General features: G+C 38.2%; 1 protein-coding gene and 1 pseudogene across 2 annotated transcripts in view; one reads left to right on the top strand and one right to left on the bottom strand.

Annotated features, from left to right (window-relative positions):
• CSMD3 (CUB and Sushi multiple domains 3) overlaps window positions 1-15,743 on the top strand; it is a 1,928,297-nt gene that overhangs the window by 1,592,658 nt on the left and 319,896 nt on the right. The gene's annotated exons all lie outside the window — the stretch shown is intronic.
• On the bottom strand, window positions 1,129-13,676 carry LOC102838372 (annotated as a pseudogene).

The following is a 15,743-nucleotide window of genomic DNA, read 5'->3' as shown; positions in this document are numbered from 1 at the left end:
GGAGGGTCAGAGAAAAAGAGGAAGACCCCCAACGAGATGGATTGGCCAGGTGGCATCATTGATGGACTCAAGTGTGGCAGCGGTAGTGAGGTTGGCCCAGTATCAGACATTGTTTCGTTCTGTTGTGCATGGGTTCACTATGAGTTGGTTCCGACTCAATGGCACCTGACAACAACAACAGACATCTTTCTGGTATTCTCCGCTTCCGGTCCAGATTCATCTGATGTCAGCAGTGATATTTCTTGTTCCATGCCCTTGTCCAAATCTGGCTTGACTTCTGGAAGTTCTCTGTCAATGTACTGTTGAAGATTTTTTTTTTTAAATTGTCTTGCAAAATTTTTAACTTGAATACAATATTATTGATATAGTCCAATGACTTCTGCATTATTGTAGGTCACCTCTCTTTAGAATGGCCACAAATATGGAGCTCTTCAATCAGATTGTAGATAACTATCTTCCAAATTTCTTGGCAGAGATGAGTGTGTGCCTCCAGTGCTGCATCAGTTTGTTGAAAGATTATCATTGTATTCATCACTTCCCAGAGCCTTCTTCTTTGCCAATTCTTTCAGTGTACCTTGCATTTCTTCCTTCAGTATCATTGGCTCTTGATAATATGCTACCTCTTGAAATGGTTGAACATTGATCATTTCTTTTTGGTACAGTGACTCTTGTATTCCTTCCGTTTTCTTTTTCTGCTTTCTGCATCATTCAATATTTTTCCCATAGAATCCTTCAATATTTCAAGTAGAGGCTTGGATTTTTTTCTTCAGTTCTCTCAGCTTGAGAAATGCTGATCGTGTTCTTCACTTTTGGTTTTCTAACTCCAGATCTTTGCACATTTCATTCAAGAAAGGAAAGGAAAGAAAATCTACCACTCTGTCCCTTTTCTAATTTACCCATTGATTTTTAACTAATATAATATTTGAGTGAAAAAGAAGAAATGGCTAAGGAATTGAGGAGAGATCGAAGGAGCCATCATAACTGATGTCTTACTGTATAGTAAGTACAGTTTAATTTGCAGAGTTCTTATATAATATTCACAAAAATACTATTTGGCAGGTGTATTTTTTTAAGGTTACACAATAATTTATTGAAAGCCTCCCCTTCTAGCACTTTCCAGTCTCTAGGTCACTTTTTCTGCTTGTAGATCTTGTGTACTAGCCCCAGGAAGATGGCCCGGGGCAGGGGAGCAGCTTACTGCTCCATGAGACTTATTAAGGGTGCTGAAACTGTCTTCCTCATACTGTTTGAACACAGCAGGCAGCTCCATCTCTTTGTACATTCATTGCCCTCACTCAGACCATCTTCTTGGCTTCCTTCTGCCCATAATTCTCCTGCAAGATCTGGCACTGTTCTTGAGAGGCCTGTTGCAGACATTGAACCACCAGCCAGCTGCATTTATTGTCCTGGATGTCAGTGCCAACCTTGCCTGTCACACTAGGGTCACCAAAGAGGTCAATGTAATCATCCTGAATCTAAAAGAAGTCTCCCAGCAGGATCTTTTTGGTGTTGGCATGCTCCTTCTCCCCATCAATTCCCACCATATACACTGCAGCAGCCATGGGAAGGTAAAAAGATTAGAAAGCTGTCTTGTATTTGACAACAGATTTATACCTCTTTGCAGTGAATCTGCCAAGATCCACATTGCCCTGCGGTCCAAGGTTTGTCTGATAGAAACTCTGAAAGAAGAGCTCGATCAGATGATAGGGCTGCTCCGTGCAGTAGAGCTTCAGCAGGTGCTAGATACATGCTTCCAGCAGTATGGAGTCATTGCTGACATCCAAACTTATGTCTGGCTTCTGATAACAGCAGGGCTGCCCCTGCTGGGTGAGGAACGCACATCTAATACCAGGAGAAAAGCTTGGAGCAGTTCCACACAGCAGCCCACAGTCAGGGCCCCGCTGCAGACTCTCAGCATCCTGCTTCCTTGGCTCCACCAGCTCCTGGAACACAACCAGCACCATCAAACTGCAGCTGTACTTGCCCCCAAGGGCATCGTACTCTAGGACCGTCTTGAGCTGGGCAATGTTGTCTTTTTTCTCCGGATGGCCCTTCTCATCCTTAGTCAACACCTTGAGAATCTGGGAGAAGTGCTGGATGGAATCCTGCTTTTCTTGGGCATAAGTGTCTGATTTTTGGTATCCATTCACTGTGAGTGAGGAGCAAAGTGCTCTGTTCCTGGATGCTGGATCTTTCTTCTGGCAGGTGTATTTTTGTGAAGGTTATATAAAAGTCCATTTGCCACACTCTGCTTTGTACTTTATACACCACATCAGACATGTTCCCTTGCCGTCTAAATTTCAGTTGAGTTTAACCAATGTGAGTACAGAAATTGTAATGAAAGAGGAGTTGATTTTCCCCCCCCAACACATTCTCCTGCCAGTTTGCAAATTGCAAATGGCTGTATTTGCTACCAAAAATAACATTTCTCCATATACTCTACCTACAGATTTTAAACATCTAATAAGAGTCCAGTAACCACTCTTATAACCTCATCCTATCAAGTCTATTTGCATTTTTATGAATGTTGTTTTATAAATATTTGTATTTCATAATGCCTAGAATATATACAGGACTCTGTCTTTTAAGGAGCTCTGGTAGCATAGTGGCTACAAGTCAGGCTGCTAATCTCAAGGTCACAAGTTCCAGACTACCAATCATTCTGATGGAGAAAGATGCTGCTTTCTGCTCACATAGCATAGTGGTTACGAATCGGGCTGTGAACTGCAAGGTCAGCAGTTTGAAACTACCAGATGCTCTGTGGAAGAATGATAAGGCTTTCTATTCTCATAGAGATTTACAGCCTTGGAAACCCTATACAGGGTTGCTATGAGTCAGAACTGACTCCACGGAACATAACCATCGCCACCAATAGGTCTAAGGGTACTAATTTCATCCTTTTTGCAGATATATATACTCTGTTCATTTCCCCAAACCCTGGCCAAATTGCTCCTTCAGTAAACTTTTTTCAAGCATTCATTTTGAGTGTGCCCTGAGAATGTAAATGTTGTTATTAGGTGCTGTCAAGTTGATTCCAACTCATAACAACCCTGTATAGGGTTTCTGAGGAATTCTTTATGAGCTTGAACCACCAACCTTTTGGTTCAAACCAACCTTGCAGTCCAGCGCATTAACCCACAGTGCCACACTAGGACTCCGAGAATGCAAATATCCTGTTCAAATCACACTGCTGCTATCACAGATATAGTTATGAGTATAGAAGCCAGCATATTAATACCCATAATAAAACTTGGTTTAATTTTGTATCTAAGTAATGACCAAAAAATATTTTTAAAGGTTATAAAAATTAAAATCAATGTAAAAAATTGTGGCATTCTAGGAAATGAGTATGTCTGATGAAGTAGACAGATTTCTTCCTTCTAGTTCTCTTACTCTTCTACTCAGCACCCATAACCAGAGATCCCACAACTATCTTTCTATCTCCAAGCTATCAAGAGTTTGACATTAGTACCTTTGTCTAGAACTGTTGTTGTTAGATGCTGTCTAGTTGGTTCTGATACATAGGGACCCCATGTACAACTGAACAAAAAACTGCCTGGTCCCCGCCATGCTTACAATTGTTGTTATGTTTGAGCTTATTTTTGCAGCAACTGTGTCAACCCATCACATTGACGGTTTTCCTCTTTTGCATTAACCCTCTACTTCACCAAACAGGATTTTCTCCAGGGTCTGGTCCTTTCTGATACCATGTCTAAGTTAGGGTAGATGAAGATTCACCATTCTTGCCTCTAAAGATCATTCTGTACTCTGGCAGTTCATGGGAATTTAAATATTTTTTACCAACATCATAATTCAAATGCACCAGTTCTTTTTGGTCTTCCTTATTCATTGATCAACTTTCATGTGCATATGAGGTGAATGAAAATACCAAGACTTGGATCAGGTATACTTTAGTCCTCTCACTGACATCTTTGTTCTTTAACATTTTAACGAACTCTTTTGCAGAAGATTTTCCTAATCCAATATATCATTTGATTTCCTAACTGGAGCTTCTGTGAGTATTCATTGTACATCTAAGGAAAATGAAATCCTTGGCAACCTCAATCTTTTCTACATTTGTCATGAGGTTTATTGGTCTAGTTATGAGAATTATTTTTTTCTTTAGTTTGAGTTGTAATCTATACTGAAGGTTGTAATGTTGATCTTCATCAGTACATAATTCAAGTCCTCTTCACTTTCATCAAGCAAGCTTTTGTCATTTGTGTATCACAGGTCGTTATTGAGCCTTTCTCAACAATTCTGATGCTGCTTTTTTCTTCATTATAGTCCATCTTCTCAGTTATTTGCTCAGCATCTAGGTTCGTATTTGCTCAGCATAAAGATTGAATAAAACCTGCTCTCCCACAAACAGAACCTTATCTTCTATGATGAAGTCACCTTACATATTTTTAAAACAACAATGTGTGTATGTGCTTAAAATTTGCATTCAGAATTTTGCCTGGCTTTTAGTAACTCCAAGTTCATTTTCCAAAGACTAAAGTAAAAGTCAGTATTTTTTAAATTGCATGACAGTGTTATTATTTAATGAGCATTAATAAAACACTAATATTGTTTAATGATCTAGAGTTTATATCAGAGAGTGAAAAAGTGCCCATAAGTGCTTTGCTTAACAGTAGTTGCAGTGGTGGTAACAAAGGTCTAGATAAACATTAGAAACTAAATGCCAGGGAATAGTGTGTTTTAGGGGGTGGGGGCTATTAAACTATTCATGCAGATTAGCTGCTCAATTCTGTATCAAAACTGCCTTATTTAAAGACATGACATGGACAAGTTTGTATTTTTTATTATTCACGTCTCTAAAGGTGTGGAGCATGAATTGGAGTTGCTCCAGATTTGTAGACCGAGATATCACTTAGGAGATAAGAGATGGTGCAGACCTGAATTCAGGATGTACTAATAGAAACAGAGAGGTGGTGCTTAGTTAGGAACATGGTGCATTTAGAAGTAGAAAATAATGATTTGTATGATTCTATATAGGATGTGGACAGAGGGAAGTACTCAAGGGAGAAACTCCATATGGCACACCCTGCACCTCTCAGGACTTAGCATAAAACAGGAAATAGAGTTGTTGATATTAGTTGCTATCCAGTGACTCCAGTCCATGGAGACTTTATTTATAGCAATGAACACATTTGCTCTACATATTTTCTCATGTAGTCCATGATAAATGTTATTCAATCATTAGGATGACTAGTCAGATATCCTCCTCTGAGCTAGTGGAGATTTGGAAGGGGAAGACAAGTTTAATTGTGGACAGGCAACTTGTTGACTTGCCGCATTCTCTATTGTTTTCTTAAGGACAGGAAGCCATCGATCTCAAGTGAACTGAATGAAAAACCCTCACTTTTTTTTTTTATCCCTTTTAAGCAACTTATGGCAATTCAATTTATATTTAAGGAAGCTCTGTCAGATATGATTGATATAATTGCTCAAACAATATTGATTGTCTGTGAGACAAAGAGGAAAATGGAAAAAGATTGTACCATGCTGGTACAATGTTTTTTTAACACCTAGCATTTTAAAAGTTTGCAAGATATTGTAATTACATCAGAAGAATGAAAACATTGTCTTGGCGTTTCTGATTCTATTTTTCTGTACATAATTGGAATTTCTATATTCATTGCATAAGCATGCAGCATATGTGAGGGAAGTAGATTTGGGACACACAAATGAACAACCTTGGTTCCAACTCATAGAGACTCTGCATAGGTTTCTAAAGAGCAGCTAATGGGTTTGAACTGCTGACTTTGTGGTTAACAGTCCAATTCTTATCTTACAGCACCACACTAGGACTCCTTAGTGAATGTTGTTGTTGTTGTTAAGTGCCGTCGAGTCGGTTCCGACCCATAGCGACCCTGTACAGGGTTTCCAAGGGTGTAAATCTTTACGGGAGTAGAAAGCCTCATCTTTCTCCCGCGGAGCGGCAGGTAGTTTCGAACCGCTGACCTTAAGGTTCGCAGCCCGATTCGTAACCACTACGCTCCCTTAGTGAATAGACCATTCAAATTTTTATAAAATTAAATGAAAAAAATTAAGCTTGATTCTATGCATTATTTACTTAACTTTTTATGTGACACGGGTGAATGTTTACAGAGCAAATTGGTTTTCTATCAACAATTCATACACATTTTACTTCGTTACATTGTTTACAATCTCCACAGCACTCTTTCCACTGGCTCCTTGTGTTTGTCATCCCCATTCATCCTTCTTTCCTAGCTGATACTTCCTTTTGATCTTTGTCCTGGAGCAAATGCTGCCCTTTTGACCTCACTCCTACAGTTGATAGCTTTTAAAGGATATATGCCACCCTGGTGTTATTGCGTATTTCTATTTAGTTGCTTTAAAGCAAGTGCTAGACTGCTAACCACAAGACGGTGGTTCAAACTCACCTACCATCCCTTGGACACCTTATGTATGGTCACTATGAGTCAGAACTGGTTCCTTTGCACTTACTAACAATAGTCTGTCTACTATTTGGCTGAAAGTTGAGCAATGGGGTTGAGTTCAATTCCAGGCCTGAAGATTGACTAAGCAAGCTCTGTCAGAAATGACTGATATAATTGCTCAAATAATATGGATTCGGGGATTCCACCAGTCATCATCCAATCAGGAGAACTAGTCTTTTGGAGTCCTGGTGTGGCACTGTAGTTCACAGCACTGCACTCCCAACCTCAAGGTTTCTGGTTCAAATCCACCAGCCACTCAGAAACACGATACAGGTTTGCTGTGAATCAGAAGCGACTTGATGGCACTTGACAACAAAAATGATGTAAAATATTTTGAAAGATATTATAGAAGCTTTTTAATCTATAAAAATTGTTTATTGAAATGTGCTTATTAATTTCTTCAAATAATGTTTTCACATCTCCAAACACCAAATCTTTTTTATATATTTATTTTTGGCTATACAAACTAGCCAGAGGAGCTCTGGTAGCATAGTGGTTACAAATCGGGCTGTGAACCTCAAGGTCAGCAGTTTGAAACTACCAGCTGTTCCACAGAAGAAAGATGAGACTTTCTGCTCCCGTAAAGATTTATAGCCTCAGAAACCCTGTACTGGGTCGCTATGAGTCGGAACCGACTCCATGGCACATAACAACATACACACTACAACTGGGCTAACACAATCATTTTTCAAGTACCATTAGTAATGCTTTGAATTATTTCAGTTCACTGTGCTTCACATATACAACTTATTCCTACATTTGAGCAGTGCCAGCATAATGGAACATTAATAGTATTTTAAAATAGTATTTTTAAAAAATGAAAACTTAAATTACTTCAGGTATTCAAGTTGGATTCCTAAGAAGAAGTGGAACTAGAGATATCAGTTGGATCTTAGCTGAAAGTAGAGAACATCAGAAAGATGTTTACTTGTATTTTATTTACTATGCAAAGGTTTTCCACGGCATGGATCATGACAAACTATGGAAAACATTGTGAAGAGTAGGTATTCCAGAATATTTCATTGTACTCATGAATAACCTATACATAAACCAAGAGGCAGTCATTTGAACAGAACAAGGGGATACTGAATGCTTTAAATTCAGGAACTGTGTGTGCCAAGGTTGTATTCTTTCACCACATTTATTCAATCTGTATGCTGAGCAAATACTCTCAGAAGATGAATTATATAAAAAGAATGTGCATCAGGAATGGAAGACTCATTAGCAACTTCCAATATGCAGATGATATAACCTTGCTTGTCGGAAGTTAAGAGGACATAAAATACCCAATGATAAAGATCAAAGAATACAACCTTCAGTATGGGTTACAGCTCAGTGTAAATGAACAAAAATCCTCATCACTGGACCAATACATAACATCCATATAAATGGAGAAAAGATGGAAATTGTCAAAGACTTCATTTGGCTCAGATCAAACTATCAACACTCATGGAAGCAGCAGTCAGGAAATCAAACAATGTATTGCATTAGGAAATCTGCTACACAAGACATCTTTAAAGTATTCAAGAGCAAAACTATTAGTTTGAGGTCTCAGGCTCACCTGACCGACCCGTCATGGTATTTTCAATTGTCTCATATGAACATGAAAGTTTGACAATGAATAAGGCAGACCATGGAAGAAACCATTCGTTTGAGTATGGAGTTGGGAAAGAATATTAAAAGTACAATGGATTGCCAAAAGAACAAATAATCTGTCTTGGAAAAAGTAGTCAGAATGCTTCTTAGAAGCCAGAATGGCACTACTTGGTCTCTCATATTTCAGATATGTTATTACGGTGGAACAGTTCCTGGAGAAGGACGTCATGCTCAATAAAATGGAAGGTCTGGAGAAAAAAGAGGAAGATCCCCGATATGATGGACTGACAGAATTGCAGCAACAATGAAGTCAAACATAACAACAGTTGTGAGGCTGGCACTGAACAGGATAGTGTTTCATTCTGTTGTACATAGGGTCAGATGAGTTGGAAACTACTCAATGGCATGAAACAATAACAAATCATGTTATATAATATAAACTATAGTGTGATGTTGTGGGGTAAAGCACTGGACCACAAGGTTGCTTTGAACAACAGGGTTGGCAGTTCAAACTCCTTGGAAACCCCATACAGGGTCACTATGTGTCAGAACTGACTCGATGGCATTTAACAACAACAACCTGAATTTTATTAGTGATTTTATTATTTAATAGCCATTACTAATCTATGTTCAGCATCACTTAACTGTAAAGAACCTTTAAAAGCTAATAATTTAGAAATAAAATTAAGTTATGTGTTCAGAGTTAAATAAGAAACATTTAAGTAATAATGTTTTTTTTTAATGAAAAAGAATAAGAATGTGAAAAGATGTAAAAGAATCTTCTGTTGTTAATTTAGATCAAGTGCAGACATAGGTGGTTTCAATTATTGTAGGGCATACATATTTTATCCAAATTGATCTCTAGTGAAAGTATTAGGCAAATCTCTACTAATAATGAAGAATTCATTTATTCAGTGAAAGAGTATTCCTTTTGTGTTTGTAGAAAATTAGTATTGCTTTGTAACTCATACTATATAGTAAGCCACATGCACAAATCATCTTCTTTATAAATTCTTTAACTAGCTTGGGAAAGACATGCTTCTCTAACTCATAGGGATAGTGTGTATTTGCAAAAGTAACAAGAAACAAATTAGTAAATAGAGGAGATTTTTTTTCCCCTACCATCAGAATTTCCTAGAGATATTCCTTTTTGCTTGTGATTGTTGCTTTGAGCAATTAATTATTCATCTAAATAAGTTGAGTGGAGTAGAAATGATACTATTTTAGCTACTTTTGCATACAGATACAAGATGATTAATTTTCAACCATTTTTTTTCTTTGAAGACAATCCAAAACACATTTTTCACACAGCTTCTTCTAAAAGCTAAATGTGTTATACATTTCTATGAATAATTTTTGCAGATGTAAGTAAAAACCTTCTTTATAATGCAATATGAGATCTTCCTTTTGGAATTATAGCTTATGAAGTATAATTTAGAGTATTTTAAATGATTCTATACTTCATAACTCCTGGCACATCTAGACAACACAAATAGCTTGAACACTTCTTCATCACACATTAGTACAAGGGTTTTCAATCTCTGACAAGGAAAAAGAAAAAAAGACACAAATGTCATGAAAATGAGGCAGAAGAAAAATTGAATGGGAGTTAAAGAATAAATTTTAAATTTAGGAACAATAGTATAATTAGGCTCCAACTAAGCATATTCCTTTTTGAAAATATTATACTAAAATACAACTCCTCCCTACCACTTAACACACCCAGTTCTCTATCTTAGTGATTGGCCTGAACCTGCCTTTGAGTGTAAAGATCCTGGTTTATTAGATTGAGCTGTAGCTCCTATGCAGGTGTGGTAAATAAATTATTCATGTCTAGGCACTGTAACCTCTTTCCTTCCAGTGAAGTCCCAAATTTTGCAGAGATATGTGTTTCTTGTTATTCTAATTGGGGCTTAGAATACATTTTCCTACAGAATTGGTGTTGCAAGTCACTCAACCTTTCTGTAATTCAGTTATCTTGCTATAAAACATGGTCTTGAACAAGTCTCTCTTACAGTTAAAATTATTCTGGTTTTCTCATGGGCTACACTGATTTTAAAGTCCTGGGTGGCTCCTGGTAGAATTGTTCCTTTCCATGTGGGAGACCTGGTAGCGTAGTGGTTATGAATTTGGCTGCGAACCACAAGGTCAGCAGTTCGAAACTACCAGCTGTTCCACAGGAGAAAGATAAGGCTTTGTGCTCTCATAAAGAATTACAGCCTCGGAAACCCTGTACAGGGTCTTTATGAGTCGGAACTGACTCCACAGCACATAACAACAACAACAACAATGTGGGAGACTTAGATTTGATTTCTGGCCAATGTACATTATGTATAGCCACACCATGTCTGTCAGTAAAAGCTTGTGTATTGGTATGGTTTCAGAGGGACTTTTAGAGTAAGACTGATTAGGAAGAATGATCTGGAAATCTTTTTCTGAAAATCAACTGATGAAACCGTATTGATCACTACTGGTCATAGAGATGGTGCAGGGCTAAGGCAGCATTGTATTCTATTAATCATGGGGTTGCCGTGAGTCAGGGATCTACCCTGTGATAAGCAGCAGCAACCAAAATACTGATTTCACATTAAATTGATTTTATAAGCACCTATGATTTCTACAGCGTTTCCATGGAAATGTGCAGTTTTTAATCTTAACAGCCTGCTGGTAAGCATTTTTCAAACAAAACCATGCATAGATCAGGTTCAGTATAACAGTAGAGATAGGTTACTAATATACAATGCTCCTTCATCACTAATTTACCAGGAAATCTAGTTTCTGAAATGTTTATGAAAAGTCACCACCTTTCAAAATTTGTATTGTACTAGTTCTGTGGAAGGCTGTTGTCTTGGTTTAATTGTACTGCAATATCACAAGTGAGTGGTTTACAAAACAGGAATTTATTGTCTCATACTTTGGGATGTTAGAAGTCCAACTCAGGGCATCAGCTGTAGGGGAAAGTCATACTTTGTAGGGAGTTCCAGGAATTTTTTAGCATTCCTTGGATTTTGTCTTCCCTTTTGTATGTCTCTGTCTATTTTGTATATTTATAATCACTCAAAAGAAATTAGATAGACCCACCTTCCCCTGTGGAGTCCTGGTGTGGTGCTGTAGTTTAATACATCAGACTGCAAAGTCGTTTGAACTGCAACGTCGGCAGTTCAAGCTCACGAGCTGCTCCTTAGAAATCCTATACAGGGTTGCTATGGGTTGGAATCGACTCAATGACACATAACAACAACAACAGCCTTACACTGTGGGAACACAATGACTCCATATAATAAGCACTGGACAGAGAACCACAAGGTTGGTGGTTTGAGCCCACCAGCCACTCCATGGGAGAAAGATAAGGCTTTCTGCTCAAGAAAAAATGTAAAGCCTTATAAAACCTATACAGTATCAGAGTCAACTTGATGGCACCTAAGGAGAACAACTATCAACACTCGCGGAAGCAGCAGTCAAGAGATCAGACGACGTATTGCATTGGGCAAATCTGCTGCACAGGAACTTTTTAAAGTATTGAAGACCAGAGATGTCAGCTTGAGGACTAAGGTGCGCCTGACCCAAGCCATGGTATTTTCAATAACCTCATATGGATGCGAAAGCTGGGCAGTGAATAAGGAAGATCGTAGAAGAATTGATGCCTTTGAGTTGTGGTGTTGGAGGAGAATACTGAAAGTGCCATGGACTGCCAAAAGAACCAATAGATCTGTTTTGGAAGAAGTGCAACCAGAGTGTTCCTTGGAGGCCAAGATGGCTAGGCTTCGTCTCTCCTACTTTGGACACATTGTCCGGAGAGAACAGTCACTGGAGAAGGATGCCATGCTGGGTAAGGTGGAGGGTCAAAGAAAAAGAGGAAGACCCCCAACGAGATAGATCAGCCAGGTGACATCATTGATGGCGTCAAGTGTGGCGGCGGTAGTGAGGTTGGCCCAGGATCGGACATTGTTTCATTCTGCTGTGCATGGGGTCACTATGAGTCAATTCCGACTCGATGGCACCTGACAACAACAACAACAACAACAAGGAGAACAACAACAACCCTACTTTGGTATGATGTCATTAAGATAACTAAGATCTCCATTTCCCAAATGATTCATATTTACAGGTACAGGAGTCAGCACTTCTACATTTCTTTTGGGGAGACACAATATGATCCATAACATTTCACACTTGAGCCTCCGAAAATTCATATCCTCCCATTGTGCAAAATACATTCACCTCATTCCATCCTACCCCAAAAATGTTAGCTTAATTCAACATCAAATTTAAATTCCAAATCTCATTTTATGAATTATCTAAATAAATTATGGATGAGGCTCTAGGTTTGTTCCATCTGGGGCAAAATTTCAATCCATCTGTTAATCTGTGAAACACAGGATATAAGTTATATATTTCCCAAGAACAATGGTGATTGACATTCTCATTCCAAAAAAGAAAGATTGGATGGAAACAAAGGGCAAGTCCAAGCAAGTTCAAAACCCAGAAGGGAAATTTTCATTGGATCTCAAGGATTATAAATAACCCACTGTTCTCTAGGTACACCGGATATGGGCTTTGGATTCTGGTCTGAATCTCCATGGCCTTGATGGCAGCTCAGCTTTCCAGGCCCACTGAGCTAGTGACACCACCACCTTAGCTTTTGGTTGACCCATTCTCTTGGTCTCATAGTCTCAGAGTGACCAATCTTGTTCTCTCAACCCACTGGAATGGCATCCTACCCTTTGAAACTAAGGTGGTGGACTCACCCTAAAACTTCTTAGGTAGTAACCCCAACCTTTAAAACCAAGGAAACTATGTCCAATCACATGTGCTCCTTTAGTAGTTCTGCTGATCTCTGAGCTGCTCCTGAGATAGCATTTCTTCCTTTGCTTGGAGAATAGCAGATGCTCCTAACCAAGTAACTCCATTAGTCATTTCCTACTTATCAAATTCTAAAAGGCAGACTACTTTCTGCTGTTCTGTCCTGTCTCTGTCCCTTTCAGTTTATGCAAACAGGAATTTTGATGACATTGAATTAGCCCATCAGTCACAGGTCTAATCTGTTTTAGAAAATGGTAGGGTATAAGGCAAGCACTCCTAAATTTTATTATGTTGCTGTTGATATGTGTTGCATCAGTTACAACACATATCAACCCTATATAGGATTTCCAAGGAGCAGCTGATGGATTTGAACTGTCAACCTTGAAGCTAACAGTACAGTGTTTATCCTAGAATGCCAGACCATTACTATAAAATTTTATAATAGAATTTTCCAATTGTCAAACTCTAGTTTTTATTTGTATAGTTCATTTCTCAATCTAACCCTTTCCTTCCACATTTCACTACAAACACCAAGACGATATTATAAGAATCTTGAAGATTTCACAAAGAAATCTCAATGAAATAGCCAAACTCATGCTCTTTTTCCAATAAAACATTATAAAATATTTCAAACAAGTTATTTGGCACTTTATGAAAAGAATCACCTTTTCTCTCGTTTCCTATAAGATGCTCATAATTTCCTTGTATTTTCATAATCAGAAGCATATTCCACATCCAGATTTTTGGCAGCATTCTCTTTATTGCTTTTGAAAATCTCCCAACAGCTCTCAATTCCTTCAGAGCACACATCGAATGATTAGTAACATCCATAAATATACTTTTTCTTCCAGGAATTTGCCTCTTATACGCGATGAAACTTAACAACAACAACAACAACAAAATATCAATCATATCAATCTCCTTCTAGCATCTGCCCATTCCCCAATTGCGAAACCATTTCCACATTTTAGGTATTTATTAGAACAACATCCCACTATTAGTAACCAAATTCTGTTTTAGAGGTTTTTGTGATGTCTTCAGAAAAAAATAACTTACATGAGTGACTTTTAAGACGATAAAGTTATTGTCTCACAGTTTAGAGGCTGAAAGTCAAAATCAGGACATTACGTTTAAGGGAGGGTACTTCACTGTGGATAACTCTGGAGTTTTTTGTTTGTTTTTTTCATTCCTTGGTAATTCTTGGCATTTGTTGTCTTCCTATTTGTCTGTTTCTGTGTCTATCACATTCTTTTTATTATGGCTCAGAAGTGATTAGATTTAGGACCCACCCTGCTTTCCAATAGCCTTGTTAACATAACAAAAGAAAATGTCTATTTCCAATCAGGGTCATATTTGTAGGTACAGGGGTGAGGTCTTCTGCAAAACAGTTTTGGAGACATAATTCAATCTGTTTAATTTTATGTAACTAATAATATGTCAAATATTTTTTGTTATAAGGAATAAAGTTATCTCTCTATATAGGAGAGCCCTAGTATGGCACCATGGTATAAACATCAGAACTACTAACTGCAACATTGGTAGTTCAAACCCACCAGCTGATACTTGAAAACCCTATACAAGGTTGCTATGAGTTGGAACGTACTCAATGGCACACAACCACAATAGTAACAATATATACAGACGTCCTGGTGTAGAACTGTAGGATAAGCCCTAGACTGCTAATTGCAAGGTTTGAAGTTCAACCCCTCCAGCCACTTCATTGAAATGCTATCCTGGGTCCCTATAATGGCACTTAACAAGAATGCCAATATAAGACTTGTGGTGTGGCCCCGTAGGACCAGCACTGAATTGTGAACCAAGTGGTTCACAATTCAAACCCATCAGCTGCTCCTCAGAATCCCTATACAGGGTCATCATGAGTTGGGACCAACTTGACAGCACTTAACAACAACAACAGTGTAAAGCTTTTGGGTCAATGGACAGAAGTTCAAACATCAATGGACGTATTGCTTGTTGTTAGGTGCCATCGAGTCGGTACTGACCCATAGCGACCTTATGCACAGCAGAATGAAACACTGCCTGATCCTGGGCCAACCTACTACTGTTGCTACGCTTGAGTCCATCGATGCTGCCACTTCGCCAATCCATCTCGTTGGGTGTCTTCCTCTTTATCTCTGACCCTCCACCTTACCAAATATGATATCCTTCTTCAGTGACTGGTCCCTCCTGATAATATATCCAAAGTATGAGAGATGAAGTTTGGTCATCCTGGCCTCCAAGGAGCACTCTGGCTGCATTTCTTCCAACACAGATTTGTTGGTTCTTTTGGCAGCCCATGGCACTTTCAATATTCTCCTCCAACACCAAAACTCAAAAGCATCAATTCTTCTCCGGTCTTCCTTATTCACTGTCCAGCTTTCACATTCATATGAGGTTATTGAAAATACCATGACTTGGGTCAGGCACACCTTAGTCCTCAAGCTGACATCTTTGCTCTTCAACATTTTAAAAAGGTTCAGGACTTATTGATTATTCAAATAAAATTTACCTGTGTACCAAGTGAAAAACACTTGTCTTGTGTTTTTCAGCTATATATGCATATCAAAATGATTTTCTAGCTAAAAGTATCTTTCTATGAAGAAGTAAAAGATATTCATATTCATGAGGACTAGAATTCCCATCTATTTGTACATTTCTTGCCAATTAGTATGGTGTTTCACACATGTTGTTTGTTTTTAATTGCCATCAAGTTGGCTCCAACTCATGGTGATTTTATGTAAAATAGAATGAACATTGCCATGATTGTTGAAATGTTTTTTGCATATAGTGAATTTTTAAAACTAATTTAATAATGGTGTGGATATGTGTGTCCATACAGTAAGTACTGAACTATGAAAAACAGTGTCCATGGTTTAA

Source organism: Chrysochloris asiatica, unplaced genomic scaffold, assembly GCF_000296735.1.
Source record: "Chrysochloris asiatica unplaced genomic scaffold, ChrAsi1.0 scaffold00001, whole genome shotgun sequence".
Classification (NCBI taxonomy): Eukaryota; Metazoa; Chordata; class Mammalia; order Afrosoricida; family Chrysochloridae; genus Chrysochloris; species Chrysochloris asiatica.
The sequence above is the reverse complement of the archived record's forward strand: the minus strand, read 5'-3'. Positions and strand labels throughout refer to the sequence as shown.